The sequence below is a fragment of the Ostrinia nubilalis genome, chromosome 29 (genome assembly GCF_963855985.1).
Source record: "Ostrinia nubilalis chromosome 29, ilOstNubi1.1, whole genome shotgun sequence".
Lineage (NCBI taxonomy): Eukaryota > Metazoa > Arthropoda > Insecta > Lepidoptera > Crambidae > Ostrinia > Ostrinia nubilalis.
Window position 1 is genome coordinate 7,619,425 of NC_087116.1, and position 24,292 is coordinate 7,643,716.

General features: G+C 39.0%; 1 pseudogene; it reads left to right on the plus strand.

The window, feature by feature from the left end:
- Nucleotides 1-24,292, plus strand: part of LOC135085810 (putative fatty acyl-CoA reductase CG5065) — a 94,350-nt pseudogene that overhangs the window by 64,526 nt on the left and 5,532 nt on the right.

The window sequence follows — 24,292 nt, forward strand, 5'->3', positions numbered from 1 at the left end:
AAAAACGTCCAATTAACCGGCTAATTTAACCACTAATTTAGTATTTTTTTATAAACTTAGACTCTTAGAAAAAACGAATAATAAAAAAATTATTTATTGATTCGTGTGCCTTGACCGCGTACATTATAACATCTAATTTAACAAAAAAAATTATAAGTAAACGCTTATGTTTGCTGCAATTTCAAAAATATTTAATTACCATTTTACTATTTTTTTGGCTATTTTGAATTTGAATACTAACGATCGCCCGCGACTTAGTACGCGTGGATTCCGTTTTAGGGGTTGAATTTTGCAAAATCCCGTCTTAGTGGGCACCTACGTTTTAAAAGGAAACTACGTTCTAAATCTACTAATCTACGTTGCATGTCAATGTCAATGTCACAGGTGCGACGGTTCAGTGTAGGACATGTATACAGTGTCACCGCACCGCACACGTCATTCACAGTCCGATGTGTCAAAGCTTAACCAAACATGCGCAAGAGTGCTCGACGTTAATTTGCGCAAATATGGACGCGAACCGATCGCAAACATGGTACAACAGTCAGCGTCAAATAGTTCGTGACTCCTAAAGTAGTGTATGTTTAAGTATCTAGATAATTTGAATTTGCAGCTTACTATTATTTATTTTACAAATGGTCCGTGACCCTTACTCGGCATGGGGCACACTGAAAACCAACATCGTGGCCTTCATCGCCGTGGGCCACGGCATATGCTGAGTGGGGTCCCGTTGCAGTGGGCATCTTGTTGGTGAATGGGTGGCACTGCTCAGTTTACTTTTGTTTTAATTTTTACTTCCATTATTATGTGCCACTGTCATGTCTATGTAATTGCCTGTATTTGTGTGATGTCCATAGTAATAAATGTATCTTTCTTTCTTTCTAAAGTAGCCAAAAATTTGACAAAGACGTATAGCGATCTTATTGGCTACATTGGGTGTGACGGACGAACTACTTTACGCTTTTTTTTTATCCACAACGAGGAAGCTCTTGGTCTGTTCTCACCTGATGGTAAGTGATGATCAGGCCGAAGGTGGAAGCGAGCTTCACCCGGAATCCTCAACCACAGAGGAACTGGCTATCTTACCTCTAACTGCCGGAACACAACAATGCTGTTAACATTGTTGTTATGGCGACAGACTTAGGTAAGATGGTGGTAGCTAGCCAGGCGGACTTAGAACAAGCCCTACCACCAACCAAACCGAACAGAAGAATCTGCCTCCACTGAATCGAACCCGGGACCTCTGCGTCTGAAGCAGGTGGTCTTACCACTAGACCACAGAGGCGGTTGGTTGACTACGTTGACTGTACAGGGCTTGTTGCGTCACATGTTAACGATAACGACTGACGATTTTTTCGCTATAATTCATTATAGCAAGTCTTAATGGCGGTTTATTTATAGATGTTACTTAAGTACGTGCAATTTTTAAGCCATCGTCAGGTCATTATTAGTCTTAAATTCAGAGAGTGATTTGGCCTAAACTCCCCCACTTGGCCAGTGAAGGCTTAGTGAGCCCTGATATTTGTCCCTAAGTCCCTCTTGCGGTATCTACGAGAAGACTGGGGATGACCCTAATACTACTACCACAGAATAATAATAAGTACTACTACTGGAATCACACAGCTTTTCACATAAAATTTTCTTTATTTATTTAAAATAAACTATTTTCTCTTTATTTATTTAAGATCTTCTGTTTCCAGACGTCACCATGGTGAGCTGCAAGGATGACGTCACGGCGCAAATCCCACAGTTCTACGCTGGCAGGTCCATCTTCATCACGGGAGCCACGGGATTCATGGGGAAGGTTGGTGATGGTTAATTTATGCTAAGTACACATTAAACCACCGACGATCTGGTAAAGGTCGCGGGAAGAACCTGGATGCGGGCAGCGCAGGACCGTTAATTGTGGAAAACCTTGGGGGAGGCTATTGTCCAGCAGTGGACGTCATTTGGCTGAAACGAACGAACACCATTAAAGTTCTTTATTAGTCGTTTCAGCCAAATGACGTCCACTGCTGGACAAAGGCCTATCCCAAGGATTTCCATAACGACCGGTCCTGCGCCGCTCGCATCCAGGCACCTCGTGACCTTCACCAGATCGTCGGTCCACGTAGGGGGACCTGCTCACATTACGTCTTCCAGCCCATGCCTGCCCCAGCAACCATCAGCTCTGTACCTTTATTAGTATGTAGGTCCTTTAAAGGGTACCTTATACACGTCCCAAATATAGCTAGTTCTACCACCACATCGGGACAGAATATCGGCTGGTACAAAGACTATTCCCACCTCTCGTTCCCACCGCTGCAACTCCTGTGTAGCCAGGATCTACAGCTTAACCGCCAATAACACAACCAGTGAAGGTCAAGTTTGTCCTCTACCACCGTCGGGACAGAATATCAGCTGGTACAAGGACTATTCGCACCTCTCGTTCCCACCGCTGCAACTCCTGTGTAGCCAGGATCTACAGCTTGACCACCAATAAAAACCCAACCAGTGAAGGTCAAGATTGTCCCGGGGGAAAAACTGTCGGCCGGTGTAAATACGTTGATTTGATGATTTTACCTGTCGATATTGCGTGTAAATATTCAATGTCATGACATTGGATGTTACGTTACTCGGTTTGATGACCGTTCGCGCACAATAAAATTGGTGTCGTCACATTTCTTGGAGCAACTTGTGATTTTAAGTAGGAAACCCCCTGAAAAGAACATCTAAATGATTAAGAACTTGAAATACAATTAATCCTTGGCAAAATATAATAAGGAAACGCGGGATCTTTTTTGGAAGGGTCAATAGTCTAGAATCCTACTAATATTATAAATGCGAAAGTTTGTATGGATGTCTGGATGTTAACATGTTCGTTACTCTTTCACGCAAAAACGTCTGAACGGATTTTGATGAAACCAGAATAAAATATAGGCTATAATTTATGACGATGACAAACAAAATTTCACGCAGGTGAAGCCGCTGGCTAAAGCTAGTCTAATATAATACAGCAGCTCTCTGCCAATATTATAGTACCTTATTTAAAGGATTAACCTTGGCCCAGCTGTGGTACAATAGGTTCATAAAATATAAGTGGCTTTAGAACTGCTAGCGGAAAGTCTGTACTAATAATATACGCGTACATGTGAAATCCACTGTCTGTCTGTATATTACACTTATTTATTCTTCTTTATTATTTAGTTATTTAATTTTTAGCGTTAAGAGTCGCATCTCATACTAATTTGAAAATAGGCTAGTTTCCTAAAAACAATTTTTTAGTCCGTCAATTTTAGTATAAAAAACTATTGCACACGTATATTTTTAATTGTCAATCAAACAAATAATTACAAAGTTATAGTACTGACGTCACGGGCCTTTTCTTTAGAACTTTGCTCGTTTGCCTCCTGTCACATAAAAAAAAAAACAAAAAAAAACTGGTACGCTTTTAAATCTCTTTACTTTACATTTTCATTAGTTTTAAAAAGTGAAAAATAGGTGTCGAGTAGTTTTTGATAAGTTAACTGACGGACTAATTAAAACTCTTGCTTTTTTACCCAGGAAACATCCCTATCATAAATATCTTGAAAAAATCGAACTGCCTAAGGCGGGAATTGAACCCACGACCTTCCGCTTGCCGGGCGACTGCAACTTAGACACTGGATTTATTATTTATTATTTTTTGGCTAATGGTAGAGGCTGAAACGTAGGACGTCCACCCACAAGGTGGACCCACGACCTCATAAGGTAGCAGGAAGGCCGCTGCCAACCGGTCATCATGGAAGTAATTGTGGGAGGCCTATGTTCAGCAGTGGACGTCCTATGGCTGAAATAATCTTTGGACTTTCAATTTCTGTCCGGCCGGGAATCGAACCCGGGACCTCTGGCATGGTATTCCGATATGTTGACCGCTATACTTAATAGTGGACTTCGTAGGAGGCAACTATATGGAAAATAATTTTAAATTAATGATATTTGGTATAGATTAGTTTGAGACGCAGGGAAAACATCGAAATTCGCCGAAACCGCAAAGCTAACGTAGTATTACCACAGTATTACTTTAAACATAAATCAACGACTCATTTATCAATTACTTACAAGCGAGACATTAAAACAGCGGAACTTATAATACCTGCATAGAAATACAAATTACCTGCATAAAAATTCACTTTCTAGTTACAAAACTTGCAGCGAGGGCAGAGGGCAACACCTGCGCCCTTTCTTTGTTACAATATCTTTGTAGTCTCAGTAAATACTTAGTGACCATTGTTGAAGAGGGTATCGTTCGTTCGTTTTAGCCGTAAGACGTCCACTGCTGGACAAAGGCCGCCCCCAAGGATTTCCACAAAGACCGGTCCTGCGCCGCTCGCATTCAGGCACCTCCCACGACCTTCACCAGATCGTCGGTCCACCTAGTGGGAGGTATGCCCACGCTACGTCTTCTGGCTCGTGGTCGCCACTCGAGAACTTTTCTGCCCCAACGGCCATCGTCTCTACAAGCTATGTGCCCCACCCATTGCCATTGATTTTAGCAATTCTGCGATCTATGTCGTCGGTCACTTTAGTTCTCTTGCGGATCTCCTCATTACTGACTCCATCACGCAGCAGAGTCCCGTTGCTTTCAGAGAATGTAATGGAATGAGAAAATTAGAAATCCTATAGTTTCTTTCACATTTATACAAGGTGACTTAAATCGTATACTCATGATAGTACATAGAACATTCCCTGAATATGAGACAAATCCAATGAGTTTTTTTGTCTTAATTTTTTACTATTTATTTGTATTGTGCTCTTATAAGAGTTTAAAACGATTGTACAGTTAATCAGATTTTTGTTGCAGAATACTATTAAGTACATCGAAATAAGATGTCACAGTGTTGAGTTTGATGACAGTGTTTGCAAGGTTTTAATTTATTAAATTTTAACTGATTGGATTTGTCTCATATTCAGGGAATGTAAGTTAGGTATGTACCATGAGTAGAGTCTTAGTTTAAAAGGATACCAACGATTTAAAAGTGTTGACTGTAGTTATTAGTATGGATTACCTTGCACTTGAACCACACTAGAACACTTAGTTACATTCCCACACAATTCATTGTCTCCAGGTCTTAGTCGAGCGCCTGCTGACGACGTGCCCCGATGTAGACCAGCTGTTCCTGCTGATGCGGACCAAGAGAGACGTGGGCCCGGAGAAGCGGCTGCAACAGCTTAAGGAGTCGCAGGTCAGTAGCCTTTGGTATTGGTACGATTGTCCTTTGTATCTTAAGTTACATTTTTAACACGCTTTTAGGTTGTTATGTATGTAACTAACTGTGTAATGGAATCTAAGAATCTGAATTACACGCACTTATAATTCATGTATCATCATGAAACTTGGCAATTAAATTATGTAGATTAGATGACAAGAGGAGATGACAAGGAGACGACTCCTTTCCAACTTCCACTGCTGAACCTGAACCTAGGCCTCCCCCGATGATTTCCACATCGCCCGGTTGGTAGCGGCCTGCATCCAGCGCCTTCCTGCTACCTTTATAAGGTCGTTGGTTCACCATGTGGATGGACGTCCCATGCTGTGTTTTCCGGTACGTGGTCTCCACTCCAGTCTCTCAAGTCCCATTATTACCAGACTTCAGGACTAGGGCATGAATATCGGAATCTCGGAATCTCGTAATATCGGAATCTCGGAGTACGAGATCCGATATTACAATTCCGATATTGAGCGACCCAATATCGTAATATCGGTATCAGATAAAGGTTTTAATTGAGATTTTAAACAAAGCGTTTAAACGCACCACAACCTGCCACAAAGCCCAAAGTACATGATTGGCAAAGACCAATGATTTTCTCATGTCTCTCACCATCACTTTTTGTCCCACTTCAAATATTTATGGTTAATTTTACTTGTTCTAAAAAATTTTAACACTTGCCGTACTTGGTCTTAGCAATGAAAAACGACATCTCCCTTCCAAACATTAATTGGACTATGGCCCGTTAGTTCTGCGTACCTACTATGTGCCCTGCCCATTGCCACTCAGCATGCTAGTCCGTCAGACTATGTCAGCGACTTTAGTTCGTTAACGGAGCTTCTCATTTCTGATTAGGGTGAATATCCCAAACACGTTTTTTACGCGGCGGAGCTGAGAATCTATGGGAGAAATGTAACTAGAGCGATGATTTTTTTTCTGTATATAATTTATACAGCGTTTTACACGATAGCAAAGTCTTCAGGACAATAGGTAGTTATTTTATGTACTAAAAAAATTTTCAAAGACCCAAAATCTAATAGCGGTGGCGCGTCCTAACTCTATTTCTACTCATAAATTGTGTTATTCCTTCTTTCTCGGGGATTCTAGTAATTTAAAAATAGTATAGCCATAAAATACATTAAATAAGACTTCCAAATGATATGAAAGAAATGTGATATTTAATATTTTAAGTGTTTTAAATAGCCTTTCAAAACTGTCCCACGAAAAAAAGCAATTACAGTGGCTCAATTTCGACACTCTCTTACTTCTCCAAAGAAGCTTTGAGAGACGTAGAGTTCTTCTTCCCTGCATCACTCAACTGTGTCCTCCTGATCGGGCTATAAAGACTTGCGACTTGTGGTATTGTTTTTCCAGCAGACCCGTAAATATTTGTATCAGCGGCACAGGAATACAAAATTTTTCAATTTCGCTGGCAAGTGTATGAGTGAAAGCTACTTACTTAGATGCTAAACGATTCTTTAACATGATTAAAGTTTGGTGTTTTGTTGTATCTGCATACAGAAATTATTGATCAGAATTATAGTTTTCTTTATAATTTGAATTTTGTAACAGTTTTTCAATTCCGGTGGCGCAATTTCGGTGGCTCCGGTGGCGAATCTATTGCCGGAATTGGTCTTATTGGCTCTGGAGTATTGTACCTAGGTCTACTAAGGTCTCAGTCATAACTACAATATCGTCAGTGAATCGAAGTTGTGTGATGTACTCGCCGTATCTTGATACTGAGCTCGGTCTAGCTCAGAAGCTTGAAAACCTCTAAGTGGGAGGTAGTGAAGACTTTAAGAGATTATGGTGTCTCCAACTCTGAACCCTCGCAGCAATCAGATAAGTTTCGAGTTCTGATCTTGGGGAAGGGCTGATATGATGAAGTTTTCATACAAATACTTCAGAAGTTGCATGTATCGACAGTCAATTTGACGCCATTAAAGAGACTTTAGCACAGCCCAGGTCTTGACCGAATCGAAGAAGGTACAAAAAGGCCAATAATAATGACTGATTATAGTCCTCAGTCTTCTGCATAATTTGACGCAGCATTAAATATGTACGTAGTATTACGAACGTCTTTTCGAAAATGAGGTTGTCTGGGAGACTGGATGTTGGATAGCGAGAGTGTCATGTTTCAGGAAAAAGCGGTAAAGCCCGAAGCAGGAGGCCTCACCTGACTCTGGACCATCGCCAACGTCCATTCCATTACAGTCTCTAGCACCACCACCATGTCTTATTTTTTGGTTTATCGACCAATAAACATGGTGGTATTTAAGAGAACTTTAGTACTAGCATTACATCTGATTTCATAAGCTCAGTTGTGATTTCATTATCTCCTGGTACATACCTTGTTGTTTTTAATAGGGCATTCTAATCTCACTCAAGCTAAAGTCTAGGATATCTTCGCTAAAGTGTCGGAATAATCTCGATCTTCAGCCTAATTACTAGTATTGCTTCTTAATCTCTCCTAGCAGCTTAGGCATTTACCAAAATGGTTCTGCTATCCTCGTTATTCATGTTGGTATATTCAATTTGGTCCTCGCAAATACATACTTTCGATTTATTACAAAAAATCGTCTCTATAATACACTTTGTATCAGCGTGAGGACTTGGATAGCTATTTATACATCGATACTAAGCAGAATCTTAAAAACAGATGAGAATAGTCCTGAAACAGCTAAAATTTCCCTAGTCTCGTAGGTTGCAATCTATTCTGCCACTCGAGATGAAAATTCGTGGGGCTTTGGAGCTGGATTGGCACTGGTCGTGGCTTAGGCTTCATCAGTCGACAGCTTTTGAGCATCTTTTATTCGACATTCTTCTATTTCGGTGATGACTTCTTCTTCTTCCTCGGTCCCTCATTGATGAGGATCGCAACCGCAGATAGTGTTCCTTCATAGACTGCGGTCATAAGCTGTGTGGTGATCGGAGAATGCAAATGTGATTAAATTGCCTGTTCGTCTAAAAATGATTACTACATTTTGATTTTTGCAGTACTATTAGGGTGCAGCTCAGTACGCTTTTACAGTTCTGGCATCTTTTGCTAGGCCTTCTCTCTCTATGAGGCTGGCTGGATTTAGTCCTCCGTTTCTTAATTGTACTACTTTCATCTAGCTCATTGTCGCTAGGTTTGCATAGTTTTCCGTTAAATTACCCTGTCACAAATATGTAATGTGTTAGTTCAGTAGCTGGTATAGATCTAGAAATATCTTCATACTTAATCTCCAGTTCGCATGGTCTTTAGCGAATAATTAGTTGCGTAATTCTGAGTATAGGATAGGTATGATACCATCATGAAAACTTGGCTAGCCTGGACCAATATTTTTACTTATGGAAGATAAACCTAACACCAACCTGGGGCAGTTGGTCGCCCTCCCGGGACTAGAGTTGGTTTCTGGGTTTGAGGGTCATGTATGATGTCTTTGTGATGACTCTAGAATAACGGGGCTGTTGGCGGCTAGAGCCAGAAAGTTTTGGATTTGTTCTCTATGGAGGGATTTTGCCGTTATCACCATGCTTAGCAGGCTGGTTGGTAGTTCCAGTATGGTAGTATAATACCCGGAAAGATGCTGCAGCCCACCCTCCAGTATTTTGATTCCTTAGTCGGCTATTACGACTCACGTGGGAAGATTTGATGCTTTTTTAGGGTCACAACACAGGCCTGAATATTGTTTTTAATTATAAACATCTTTACTGGATAATAATACTTAATTGATTACAAATAAATAAGTAATTTGAGACAATCATCCGTAACATTCCGAAGTCCGCTGTATAAATAAATTTCGGTGGATTGGTTCTTAATTCCGGTGGCTCAAATACAATTTCGGTGGCTCTTGATAATTTCAAATTGACATATCTCGAGAAGTATTAATAATATTTTGATCTCTACCATATCATTGAATAATACAAGTTATTTACTATTATTTCTGCCACAAAAAAGTTTTGGAAAGTGGAAATTAAAATTCGCCACCGGAATTAGGCAAAAAACGAGTTTGTTGATATTCACCCATATTTAGATCTCGTAAAGAAACACCAAGCACAGCCTTCTTCATAGCACGCTGTGCAACTTTGAGAGCCCAAGTTTCCGAGCCGTATATCATCACTGCACTGGTTACACACACTGATTGAAGACTTTCGTCTTTAAGCACTGAGGTATTTTGGACAAAAAGATGTTGTGTAGTTTCCCGAACGCGGCCTAGCCGAGTAGGATTCGACGATTTACCTCTTTCTCGAAATTGCATCTATGATCATCTATGAAATTGAATAGCTGAATCGTTTGTCCGAGGTAGACATACTTGTCAATAATCTCGAGAATCGAGCTCCCAACCGAAAATAGGTAGGGCTCAACATGGTCATAAGCTTTGTTTTGTCCATGTTCATCCGAAGGTCTACCTGTTGGGAGATTCATTTAAGATTCGAGCATTGTGCCGAGGTCTTCCAGCGATTCCGCACTAGTACTCAAAACTGACGGCCGATGGGGCAGCAAGGTTCTGGAGTGGAGGTCACGTACCGGAAATCGCAGAGTAGGACTGCCATTCGCAAGGTGGACCTCAGGCCGCTACCAACCAACCATTGTGAAAATTATTGGGGGAGGCCTATGTTCAGCAGTGCACGTCCTATGGTTGAAATGATGATGATGATGATGGCCCGTGGTTTTGTGAGTTGTACATCCCAACTAATATTATAAATGCGAAAGTAACTCTGTCTGTCTGTCTGTCTGTCTGTTACGCTTTCCCGCTTAAACCTCGCAACCGATTTTGATGAAATTTGGCATAGAGATAGTTTGAGTCCCGGGAAAGAACATAGGATAGTTTTTATCCCGGTTTTTGAAACAGGGACGCGCGCGATAAAGTTTTTCTGTGACAGACAAAATTCCACGCGGGCGAAGCCGCGGGCGGAAAGCTAGTTGATAATAAAAAAGGAAAAAATTACAAGGATATTCAAGTTTTTTTACCCTAACCTAAAATTTTTGTAACATTTGACTTGAATGACTCTACAAATCGTTCCGCCAGTATTGGTTGATGAAGTAAAAGTTTTTCTGATACCTGTTTTACAAAAACACTTAAATTCTTTGCTAGTCCATATTGGCCTATTATCAGTAACCAAATGCAATGGAATTGGATACCCATAACATACAAAAATGGTTTTAAATACTTCAATTTTATAATTTTATTAAGAAGTGCTGTTTTGAACCAAATGAAAGATATTAATTAAAATCATTATTTTACTGTATACAATTAAGAAATGTTACGAAAATAATCAAATATGTATTCAATTTATAACACAAACTCAATTCCGATATTAATATCGGAATTCCGATATTGAGATCTAATATCGGAAATCAATATCGGAATTGAAAACCTTCCGATATTACATGCCCTATTCAGGACTCACTCCCGTATTCGCAAACGATGCTTGCTAAAGTGAAGCAGCAAATCGAACGCAGCGTTGAGTAGAGCTGTGTGATTGGTTCGTGTGTCACCCTGTGCGTCCACGCGCACTGTGAGACCTCATTAGTAATGTTTGTGAACACGGGCGTCAGTCTCCCATGTCTATGTGTGTGGGTAGAGTCCTTGAACGATTTAATAATTTATTATTGACGGGATTGCTACCATGTACCTTAATTTCGAGTTTCCGATATTTCGGCATTGTTGCAAGCGCCATGATCACGGAGTAATTGAGAAAACTTGCGGGTGAGATGTTATTAGCAGACATACCCTCTTTCGCAGTCTTTTATTGCGATTGTAGCAATGGTAGCAATCCCGTCAATAATAATTATTATGGTGTACTTGAACGATTGTTCCCAGGTGTTCGACAACGTGCGGCAGTGCAGTCCTGCTCAGCTGGACAAGCTATGCATCGTGCCGGGGGACATCACCAAACCACAGCTCGGGATGACGGGAGAGTCCATCGCGCAGCTGCGAAACGTGAGTTTAGAACACTTTGTTAGAGGATACAGGGTGTCCCAAAAAGTAGTGTCAAGACGAAGCATCACTAGGGCTATCCAAATCACCCCCGTGTATGTTACGCGATTTTTGATAGTTTTCGAGTTATGAGTGTTTTATTCTGTGCTTATACAGGGTGTTAGGTAAATGGGTATATGAGCCGACTCTAGCCCATGTTAACATGGGGATATAAATGGTATGGTGAAGTCAGAAAAGTGATATCATCATTTTAATTTTTTTAAATTTTCATACAAATCGTATTTTATTAAATTTATTTTGTATGAAAATTAAAAAAGTTAAAATGATGATATCAAATTTCTGACTTCACCATACCATTTACATGCCCATGTTAACATGGGCTAGTGTCGGCTCATATACCCATTTACCTAACACCCTGTATAATTGGAAAGAAGAGAAGCTAGAGATGTTTTTAAGATCATTGGCAATCCATTACTGACCTTTAATTTTTTTTAAATCGAATTCTAAGTTAATGTTTTATCGTGGTTTGTACTTTTGTTAAACTTTGGCAACTCGTAACTAGCTATCGAATCATTATCTGGATCTAAAATTTTATTATCATTCGATATTGATATCAAATAAAAAAGCGGTTTAAAATTCGCCAGAAAAAAAATTTAAGCAGTTTTTACGTCAAATTTCGGAAAAAATAAATAACAACAAAAACATCAATTCAAAAAAAAGTAGCTCACTTAGGGTCAAATGGGCGAACTTGTAAATTTCTTAAAATGACCTTACCTATACACCCACGAAGTTTGTCTAACCTTCCGCCAAACACCCTGTATTTAGACATAAAAGGGTTCTGTTGGAAACTTACTAGCACTTACTTTTGATTTCAGACGTTGAGCTACGAACAAATTGTTATACCTACCTAGACTTAGGTTCATAAATGCAACAATGAAGTAGGTACATAGTTCACCTAACTACTATTCAATAAATGCAAATACCTAATTACAATAATAAGTTTTTATTGTAGGTAAGACATTGTTAAAATACACTCAACATCAAATAAACCGCACCTTCCGCGACGCGAACTTTAAAGATTTTCTTCTGACACAATCATGGTGCCCCTACAATATTTGTGTTATTTGAAAGCCCAATAAATATCCTTAAAGAAAAACACATTTCATTTCTTAATAAATGATTAACATAATATACCATAAATGTGACTTGAAAAAAGACCTCACTTTCACTTTGGGCTCACCTCTGGGATCAATTAGACCAAATTTTATGGTTATAAAACCAAATAATGATCACACGTGTCCTCTTTAACAGATGGATAGCGATTAATCCCAACTTAACAGTTTTATAGCCATAAAAGTTGGCTCAAGCGTAACTACCTATTTTGTGAAGAAAAGACTCTGGATCCTTCTAAAGACACATTTTTGGGTTAAAAACATTTCCTTTAATGAAATGAAGTTTAGAACTAGGCTTTTAAAAGGTGCCAATATTGGTGGGAAGTGGGGATGCATACGTTTGAAAGTGCTTGTCGCGGGAGGTGAGATTTATTTGATGTCGAGTGTAGTTAGTTTAACATTTATTATGTCGTTTGTGACGAAGTTCAAATAGGTAAAGTAAAAACAAAGAGACATGAATACATGATTAGGTATCTGGGGGCACGGCAGTGCCCCCACCAAGTCGAGCAAAAAAGCGGCACGGCCGTACCATCCTTTTCTCGAAGCAATTCAGGCCATTTTCGACCGCCTGTAACTTCGTTGTGGATAAAACTAGAAGGCTGAATTTTCATTAGCTATGCAGGCATTGTAAAGACACGGTATATTTAAAATTTCATTCAATTTGAACCAGTAGTTTAAGAATTATAACGGGTCAAAGTTACTTAATTTTGTCACTCACTGACTCACTGACTCACCGATCATCAAAATTCTAAGGCACTTCTAGCAGACCTAGAAGCTTCAAATTTGGAATATAAGTAGTGTTTGGTGTATGAATCAAGGAAAAACTAAAATATTTGGGGGCACGGTAGTGCAACCGCCAAGTCGAGTAAAATTTTTCAATTTCGGTCCAGTTTTCTAGATACATAACTGCTGTCTACAAAATACAAAAAGAAATGAGATCCCATCAAAAACAATACTTGTCAAAAAAACTCAGTTGTTCTACGGTAAAAAGTTGTGAGATCCATGTAATACCAAGTCCAGGCCAGGAAATCTTTAATGTTTTACATAAATATATTGACTTGGCCATCGCGTGAAAACACGTGTAAATTAAATTATTTAGTGCGATGGCCAAGTCAATAATTTATGTAAAACGTTAAAGATTTCCTGGCCTGGACTTGGTATTACATGGATCTCACAACTTTTTACCGTAGAACAACTGAGTTGCGAGACTTGGTTTTTTTGACAAGTATTGTTTTTGATGGGATTATTATGTCAAGTACCTACCCATAACTTAAAACTAGCGGCCGCCCACGACTTCGTACGCGTGGATCCCGTTTTACCCCCTTAGGTGTTGAATTTTGCAAAATCCTGTCTTAGTGAGCACCTAGGTTCTAAAAGGAACCCCCATGCAAAATTTGAGACTCCTAGCACTTGCAGTTTCTGAGATTTCGTGATGAGTGGGTCAATCAGTTAAAATTATCTTTAAAATTCTTCCACATTATGATGATGCTTACAATATTATACCTAGTGCCTACATTGCACAGGTAAAGGCTAGTGCCTCTAAAGTGATCCTAAGTTATTCGTAAACATCGTCATCGTATATTTGCTGTATTAATATTTGCTTACCGTACTTTTAGCCTTGTGTGTGTTTGAATTACCCACAAGGCTCTAAGAAAACCCTGGGGCGTGCTAACCAAAGTATAGGAAATAAATCGAAATTGTTTCTTTAAATAATTAGGTATGATTTTCAAACATTTCCGTTTAGGCAATTTTAGACTGATTTGCTTTAATAAAGCACGTATTCACAAACATTACTATGAGGTGACGCACAGGGTGACACATACGAACCAATCACAGAGCACTATTCAACGCTGTGCGTTCTATTGCAACTTGCAAGCATCGTTGTGTGTGTTAGTTTAGTTAGACATGGTATAATCCGATATTTTTGTGAACCAGTTCATAAACATACTACCTACGTCGCCATTTTGAAACCTCTGCGATCAATTTTTGAATCTTGTTTCTTCTGTTTTTGAACTCAACTTGCATAATGTTTTTTTTACAATTTACCTACTTGCTTCTGAGCCATCCATGTAAGTAAGTAATTCATACCTTCGTTACTAGATGGCTCTCTGTACTTGCTTCTAAACCACAGATATGGATTAGAGTAGATACAGCATGTTGATCGTCAAAGCGTGCCATTCCGATATGTCCAAATGGACATACATGGTCGAGTGATGTTCATGTAATCCGATTACAACAATCGGTTACGATGATTTTACGAGGACAGTAGTACGAACAGACGAACACGGTAGAAAGAAGAAATTATTTACGGATTGAGAATTATAATTAACAGCACAAGTAACAAATAATTAATTAGAATAAAGTAGCAGTAGAAGAAGTATAAAGTAGCATTGTTTTTAATACGTATTCTGCGATGTACTCTTAAGAGTTAAAACCTTGGTCCCTGTATGTGGTGCACTCATACCGATCCCAAGGAACCGTACTTACTCATAACAATAAGACACACACTGATGCATGTATTCATGCACTTGACAAATTTATGTCTTGAAACGCTGGTAGGGTAAAAAAAATAACGAGATTTGACGATTTGTAAGAATTAATTTATTTTAAAAAGGTAAATAAAGATGTTTTTGGTTTTATATTTAACAAAGAAGAACGGTCACGCCCCATACAAAAAAAACCCAGACCCGACAGAAACGAGACATACCTCAGTTTTTTTGTCATGTCTTAATTAGTTAAATTATATATTTTTTATATTCGAAATCCATGTATAACACCAAAATATTACCCTTTGTTTTTGTTTAGGCGTTATACAAAAACTAATACAAAATGCCTATTTATCACCAAAGTTGGTAAATGTATGTACCTAAATGTCTATTACAGCTGCTATGGAATGTATCTAGGTGACCTGGAGATACAGCCGGATTATACAGGGTGGTTATACATATGGAACGATAAGTGATCTCACTCGATTATTTCTAAACTTTACAAGATATCGAAACACTAGTTACTGATTCTGAAAGTGCTTCACAAGCTCTTTCAAATGGTACCAATAATAGGTTACAGATTATGGAAGCTGGTAACATTGAATTTTTGGATTTTGTAACTTCTCGTTTCCACCCTGTATAATCCAGGCTGTATCTCCAGGTCACCTAGATACATTCAATAGCAGCTGTAATAGACATTTAGGTACATACATTTACCAATTTTAGTGATAAATAGGCATTTTGTATTAGTTTTTGTATAACGCCTGAACAAAAACAAAGGGTAATATTTTGGTGTTATACATAGATTTCGAATATAAAAAATATATAATTTAACTAATTAAGACATGACAAAAAAACTGAGGTATGTCTCGTTTCTGTCGGGCCTGGGTCACAGATGACCGTTCTTCTTTTCCGATAAAACTGATAATTATCAGTTTTATCGGAATTAATTAATTTTCGAATCGAGTCACACGATATCATTCGATGACTTTGCAAATGCAGTACGATGATACGATTACTTTTACGTTGCGGCAATCACTAAAATTCGCTAAAATGACACTAATGACGTTTAAAAAGTGGCACGCTCGGCTTCATACAATTTTTGACACATGCTGCATCTATCCATATCTGTGTTCTAAACCATCTGAGTTAGTACTTAATGAAGAATGTTCACTAATTTTGTTTTTTAGCTTTCTGTATTCTCTGTTAAAAATAAAAAATACACGTGAAAGAATTATTTCGATACGTCAATTAGTTTCCAAGATATTGAATTTTAAAAGTGCGGGCGGCGGCCGGCCCGCCATTTAATGCGCGTGACGTCATATTACAACGACTGGCTCATATTTGTATGGGTGGAATCTTGCAAGCTGAATTAAGACCCACTTCCGGGCAACCGATTAAGCTGAAATTTTGCATACACATGCGATTTGGATGACCATGCAATATTATGATGACGTGGAGCTGATCTGATGATGGAGCTGGAAGGTGGCCATAGGAACTCTATAATAAAACGACTTAAATCCATCGAGTTTGGGCTCGTTAGTATTGTATTGATGAGTACTTTAATTCTATATAGTAATCAGGGTCTGATGATGGAGCTGGAAGTAATTCGCAATAAAACGACACAATCGCATCAAGTTTGGGTTTGGTTCAATTTTAATTTCTGTGATGGGTCTGGGTGTTAATATGTATAATAAGTATGTATTTACAAAAAAAAATGTATTTAAGTATGTTTATATCCGTTTTCTAGTGAGCGGCCACTGTGAATGTACGTCACGCGGGGTCACGTGACCGTCGGCGGGTCTCGATATTTAAGCGAACTTTGAATGCCTATAAAATCATAACTACTTGGTATTTTTTAATGAAATAAAAACAAATGTATTTGTATATGTAAAAGATTAACTGTAACATAGGTTTCAAGTGATTTTGCATACCTAGTAACATTCTCAATTAGTCGATAGCGTTGTTCCACGCGTTAAATCTTTTTTGCTACACTTTGACCTTAATCAACCTTTAATTGGCAATAAAACTCATCATCATCATTGTAAAGTGGTAATTAAGACACAAGCGATGTTATTGAAGACCGCAAACATGAAAGGCTCGAATATTCAGCAAATGTTTGTTCACGTGACGCACTATGTTTGGGTTCGGAATGTTTTAACAGGGGGTTCTAACAAATTATACAGGGTGCACAGACTGGGTGGCTTATTTTTAGTAACAAATAAATAAAGAGAATATATTACGTTAGTATAGTATGTTTGGAATGTTATAAATTGCCAAGCTCGCATCAATATTTATGACTGTGTATTTTAAAGACTGTAAACCCTTGAAAAGGAGGCTAACAATAGTGACTGAGTTTCTTGCGCTGCTTCTTCACTGGCCCATTTATTGTCCCGAAGCAGTTGGTAGGGTTACCTAATACTGGGACGCGGCGTGTAAAAGTGCTTTTTATTATTTAAAAGCCTATTTGCAAAAATAAATTACTTTATGAGTGTTTTTATTACAAAATTTCCTAAATCAAATGCCTTGCTTCTTACCGTTTTCACAGGCTGTACTTATATTTCGCACACCTTGTATTTGGAAGTACACGTGACATAGACTCAAACTAAACTTTTGTGGACAGTCCGCAAATACTTAAGTCTGAAGTGCATTGAACTTACGTTTCTTTTTAAAGTTACAAGTGGTCGATAAGACAAAATAATAACATTGGTTAATTTATGCTTTTATCACCTTGGTTTAGGTTTGAAATTGACTTGATCATGATTTCTTCCTGGCCTTCTCACAAACATCCCAAATTCCCCTTAATCGATATTTATTGTCCGTGGTGCATAATACTAAACCTTTGCTTGTCACCTGTCAATTGTCATCCACTTTGCAATGAAGGTAAGTCGAACCTTAAATTCGAACTCCACTAAGTATGTTCTTCTGATTAATTTTGCTGCGGGTCCAATGACAGTTAATATTCCCCCGGGACAAACTTGACCTTCCTTGGTTTGGTTTTTCTGGATTCTGAAGATCCTGGCTACATAGGAGTTGCAGCGGTGGGAACGAGAGGTCCCATAAGCCTCCAAAATCACCAGAATTCGTCAATATTCATTTTGTCTGTTTGTTAAGGAAGTACAGTTTAGACACAGGGCAAAACATAAGTACCTGGAGTTAGTCCCGGGGACACGCACTTTTAGAGCTGATGGCCGTTGGGGCAGAAAAGTTCCGAGTGGCGATCACGAACTGGAAGACGTAGTGTTTGTAGGCTCCCACTAGATGAACCGACGATTTGGCAAAGGTCACGGGAAGTACCTACCTGGATGCGGGCAGCACAGGACTGACAGGTTGTGGAAATCCTTGGGGAGGCCTTTGTCCAGCAGTGGACGTCATTTGGCTGAAACGAACGAACGGACTCGTTATTCTTTCTGTGACCGACTGACCTATTCTGGATTAGTTAAGAACTTATAGACATGGCCGGATCTACCATATGACCCCCAGCTAATTAAGTCAAGTCAAAAAAATATTTCTCTGATTTTTTTCTATACGAGTAATTAGGAGGACCCCTAAGTAGTATTAGCCCGGGGCCCCTTAAACTCACGGTGTGGCCCTGGGTATACAGGGTGGAATTTTGTAATGCCACCTGGAGGGAAAGTACTCTTAATACTGTAGATAGAAAATTTTACTGAAAGAAAACATTCCTTTATTTTTGAAAAGAAACAGAACTGCATTAAAAGATTTTTGAAAATTTTTCGAGTTTGTTAGAGAGATTTCATCCTTATACTTAACCCTAACGATCGATGCAATAAAAATACAGGTGTAATTTTTAACGAATTTTAGTGGTTCGATTCCCGGGTGTGGCAAACAAATTTTTAGATATCTTTGAATGCAGTTCTATTTCTTTTTAAAAATAAAGGAATGTTTTCTTTGAGTAAAATTTTCTATCTACAGTATTAAGAGTACTTTTCCTCCAGGTGGAATTACAAAATTCCACCCTGTATATGCAAAGATCAGGTATAGTCAACAGCAAATCAGATTATACATTTTTTTGCAAAATAGCCCATATTTCAAAGAGATAAAACGCCTCTTTGTAGCTTGATGCGCGCTGTCCGTACCAAGTCACGTTGCATTTAAAGAGTTAGGCAAACAAATCGAAGTTTATGTGCATTGGCTGTATTTGGATTTGACGTTATATCTACATCCGCAATATTACAAGTAGGTAGGTACATGTCGTGTTTTCTTAGCCTAGCTCACAGACTTTTTGTCGACCGATAGTTGAGTCGGGCTGTTAATCAGTGGATATGTATGAAACTGCGCACATTACATCGATATGGTATTTATAAGATCGTTTCATCCACGAAGACGGGACCCACCATTCTTCCGCTAATGTTTGAGTGTTATCGGTACTCGCTAAATTATCCATGATGCACACGCACACTACAATAATGACGCTCGGATTGCTCGGATCAAACTCCCCGCACGCCGCACAGTGGTCCCGATTTAATAAAACATGGACATTGATGCTAGAGGCACGAAAATTTTTTTGATGGTTACTGCTATGATAACTAATAAGGCAAAAAAATATTACAATCCTACGACGTCTATTTCGTAGTAAAAAAAAATATATACATATTTTTTGTATGGAAGAAATTACGTTTCTGTCAATTTTTCGAAATTCTTTAACGATGTCAAGATGCCGATCACACATGTTATAAAACAAATGATTCTGAGTATTTCATGCGAAGATACTTGTCACTTATCTCTGCGTACTTTTGAGTTATCGAGGGTTGAAAAATCGATTTTTTTATATTAAATATTTCCACGAAAAATTACCAGAATTACAATATGGTGTATAAGGGACACTTTTGATGACACATAACAACGACTCGCACTCGCGCGCGCTCGTATGCATCAACTTTTACTAAAATAAAAAAAAATTAAGGGAAATACTAAATACAAAGTTGTATGTGTAGGTCCGCTGGCCGTCAAAAAGTAGCTTACACGAGAGGTTGCCCAATTTACAATATGTCCATCATTGATAACTCACACAAATATCGTCTCTCTCTGAAGGATAACAAGTTTTTTTTGTTTTCAGAAGCTCTTGATAGGATGGAAGCCCATAAATACTCTCTGAAGCGAGAATGAATCTCAAATTGCGATATTGCCATTTTGACAAATTACATGATGTAACTAGCGCTAACGTTTATCTTCAGGTAGACACAGTTTTAAGTTAAAAGATTGTCTACTATTTCACACTGTTCTTCGTTTTGGAATAGTTCTTTGATTATAGGTAGTCGCTAATTTCGTTTTGTTAGACTCTTTCAGTTTAGCACATAAAGCGTAAACTAATTCCTCCTCAGAATGATCTAAAAGTGTTAGAGAGCGCCTCTTCTTCTGCAGTAAAAGAATTTTGCATAAATCTTCAAAAGGTTTTTTATTTATACTAAAAGTCGATGGTTGCACATCTACTTCCGCAGTCTCATCAACTGGAGCGTCTTCCTCAGTATTAACGTTGTCTATGCGTTGTGTTAACTCGGTAAAAAACATTGTTTAAATCTATATTTTTACAATTCGGCCAGACAATTTCAGAGTCTAGCCAATGCGAATTCTGGTGCAAAAATGTCTTTTGGGCTCTACTGGAAGCAGACCATAAATCTTCTTTGATATATTTCTTGTAAAATTACGACTTAATGATTTGATAATTACTCAAATCTTCGGAAGACAATTCAATGCCAATACGTTCGTCATTTTAGTCTGAAATGGTCTGGCCGAAATGTAAAAATATAGATTTAAAAAATGTTCTTTTACCGAGTTAACACAACGCATAGACAACGTTAACACCGAGGAAGACGCTCCAGTTGATGAGACTGTGGAAGTAGATGTGCAACCATCGACTTCTGGTATAAATAAAAAACCTTTTGAAGATTTATGCAAAATTCTTCTTCTGCAGAAGAAGAGGCGCTCTCTAACACTTTTAGATCATTCTGAGGAGGAATTAGTTTACGCTTTATGTGCTAAACCGAAAGAGTCTAACAAAACGAAATTAGCGACTACCTATAATCAAAGAACTGTTCCAAAACGAAAAACAGTGTGAAATAGTAGACAATCTTTTAACTTACAACTGTGTCTACCTGAAGATAAACGTTAGCGCTAGTTACATCATGTAATTTGTCAAAATGGCAATATCGCAATTTGAGATTCATTCTCACTTCAGAGAGTATTTATGAGCTTCCATCCTATCAAAAGCTTCTGGAAACAAAAAAAACTTGTTATCCTTCAGAGAGAGATGATAATTTTGTGTGAGTTATCAATGATGGACATATTGTAAATTGGGCAACCTCTCGTATAAGCTACTTTTTGACGGCCAGCGGACCTATACATACAACGTTGTATTAAGTATTTCCCTTAATTTTTTATTTAATTTTATTAAAAGCTGATGCATACGAGCGCGCGCGAGTGCGAGTCGTTATGTGTCATCAAAGGTGTCCCTTATACACCATATTGTAATTTTGGCAATTTTTCGTGGAAATATTTAATATAAAAAAATCGATTTTTCAACCCTCGATAACTCAAAAGTACGCAGAGATAAGTGACAAGTATCTTCGCATGAAATACTCAGAATCACTTGTTTTATAACATGTGTGATCGGCATCTTGACATCGTTTAAGAATTTCGAAAAATTTACAGAAACGTAATTTCTTCCATACAAAAAATATCTACATATTTTTTTTTTACTACGAAATAGACGTCGTAGGATTGTAATATTTTTTTGCCTTATTAGTTATCATAGCAGTAACCATCAAAAAAAATTTCGTGCTTCTAGCATCAATGTCCATGTTTTATTAAATCGGGACCACCGTGCGCCGCGCGACCGAGACCAAACATTGGTGGGGCGCGTCTGCGTAGATGACATTATCTAAATCAGTATGAACATGTATGAGAGTGCGCACATTACACTATCGGCCGATTCTTCATACAAATTAGAATCGGGCCGACTAAAAGTCAGCAGTCTGATGGTTCTTAGGTTAGGTTCCATCAGAGTGCTACTGACAACGCCACTCTTGTAGCGGAGTTTTGGGCTGATACTGTACAGAGCCCCGATTACGGTAACTTTTAACGTTTCCAATCCAGACGCGCTTCTGATTCTGCGATACGATTGGTCAAAACAGCTGACGTACGCTGTTGAACGACCAATCGTATCGCAGAATCGAGAAGCGTGTCTGGATTGGAGACGTTAAAAATTACCGTAATCGGGGCTCTGGTTTGTTGTCGACACGACAAGAAGAAGTGTTTGTGTTTCGGGAAGTTTTCCGATGCAAAACGTGACATGTGATGATGATAATGATGCCTTCCTTCACAGGTGTCGGTGGTGTTCCACTCAGCTGCGACCCTCAAGTTCGACGAAGCCCTCGGCCTGGCTGTAGACCAGAACGTCCGCTCCGTGGTCAGACTGATGGAACTGTGCGATATGCTGCCCAACATGCAGGTATGTCAATAATGTGGTGCTAAAGCTCCTTCGAACTTCAAAAAAGAGGTTCTCAAAGTTAATTTGGATGTAGGTGTACCAATCTTTTGTTACCCCACAAAACCGCATAAGGCTATGTTCACATGTAACGCGCGTTAACGCAGGTCAACGCGGAATAAAATTTATAAAGAGATCACAGACCTAACGCGCGTTGCGAGGAGCTCGTCAGTCTGTTTCGATAGAGCTTAGAAAATGGACGTGGAAGAAGCTATTGCGATGAAAGCTCGCGCTCATCTGAACAGTCAACGGACGTTATAGTTCCAAAATAATTACAGTTGAACGATGGTAGCGCCCCCCTGTCATTGAGTTTGGTGGGACAGTTCAGCGTGGGTCATCTATACATAGCTGTCAACGCGCGATCGCCTGCGTCTAGAGACTTTTTCTCTGAGCGCCGCGTCAACGCTCGCTCATGTGATCGGTTATGTACCTATGTAAATTCTACAGCTATGTCTAGTCTGGTCGCACGATTTGAAAACGCGCGTCAAAATTTTGCCATCTGAACATAGCCTTCAGTTATTTGGAAATTTATTTATTTATTTATTTAAGGCTCACAAAACAAGTTACAGTCATATTCAGGCACAGATAATATTCCATAGATTAATAAACCGCAACTCTAAACATGTGTGCACAGAATGAATTGAAAATGATGAAATAAAGAGGGTAAGTAGTGTTAGTTTAACTTATTTTATGCTTAGTATTTAATGTTATTAAGTGTTATTAAAGTTTACAAAGGACAACTTGACTTTATATTCAGGATATCTCTCCTGAATTTGTACAGCTTATTATGTAAATTATGACCGTTAACACACTTCCAGCTACCCATTTCCGATTTTTCTCTCGCTCTCATCAAATGGTGATTCTTTGCGATAGAACGAGACGACATGACCGGAAATGTATCGCTGGAACTGTGGCCGATAGTACGTGCGTCCGTGTTGTCCGTACCTACTACAAAAAATCTAAAATCTTAGGTTTACCTATTGTCTAAAATCGACAAATATTTATGAGCAGTTTTTTCACCTAACCAGCTTTTTCGGTCTTTGGGCGTAGGTAAATACATTTTTTCATTTGTACCACTCATGTTCCACAGGCCTTCGTATACGTATCGACTGGATACAGCAACGCTGAGCTGAGCGTCGTGGAGGAGCGCGTGTACCCGCCGCCTGCGCCGCTTGAACAAGTGCTAGCGCTCGCAGAAGCCATGCCTGAAGACCTGATGGCCAGCGTCACTAAAAAGTAAGCTCTGTTACCACTCCATAGATTCCATAATGCTGTGTATGCGTAGCATTAAACAACTACTAGTTTCTGGCGGGGGCCATGCCTGAAGACCTGATGGCCAGCGTCACTAAAAAGTAAGCTCTATTACCACTGCACTATTGATTTCGAACTCCTCCTATGTTCTTCTGATTAATTTCGTTGCGGGTCCATTGATAGTTTAACTTTCCCCCGGGACAAACTTGACCTTCACTGGTTGGGTTATTGGCGTAGCTGTAGATCCTGGCTACACAGGAGTTGCAGCGGTGGGAACGAGAGGTAGGAATAGAGGAGGTTGCAAATAAATGATTATGATTATGATTATTATAGTCCCGTTATTACCACTAGCTGCCACAATGCTATGCGCGTATACCCGCCTGCGGCGCTTGAACAAGTGCTAGCTCTTGCGGAAGCCATGCCTGAAGACCTGATGGCCAGCGTCACTAAAAAGTAAGCTCTATTACCACTGCATAGATATCACAATGCTGTGGCCGTGTAGCATTGAACAACTACTGGTTCTGGCGGGGCCCATGCCTGTGGATCTGATGGCTAGTGTCACCAAGAAGTAAGCTCATTACCACTGCACTGTTAATTTCGAACTCCTCCTATGTTCTTCTGATTAATTTCGTTGCGGGTCCATTGACAGTTTAACTTTCCCCCGGGACAAACTTGACATTCATTGGTTGGGTTATTGGCGGTCAAGCTGTAGATCCTGGCTATACAG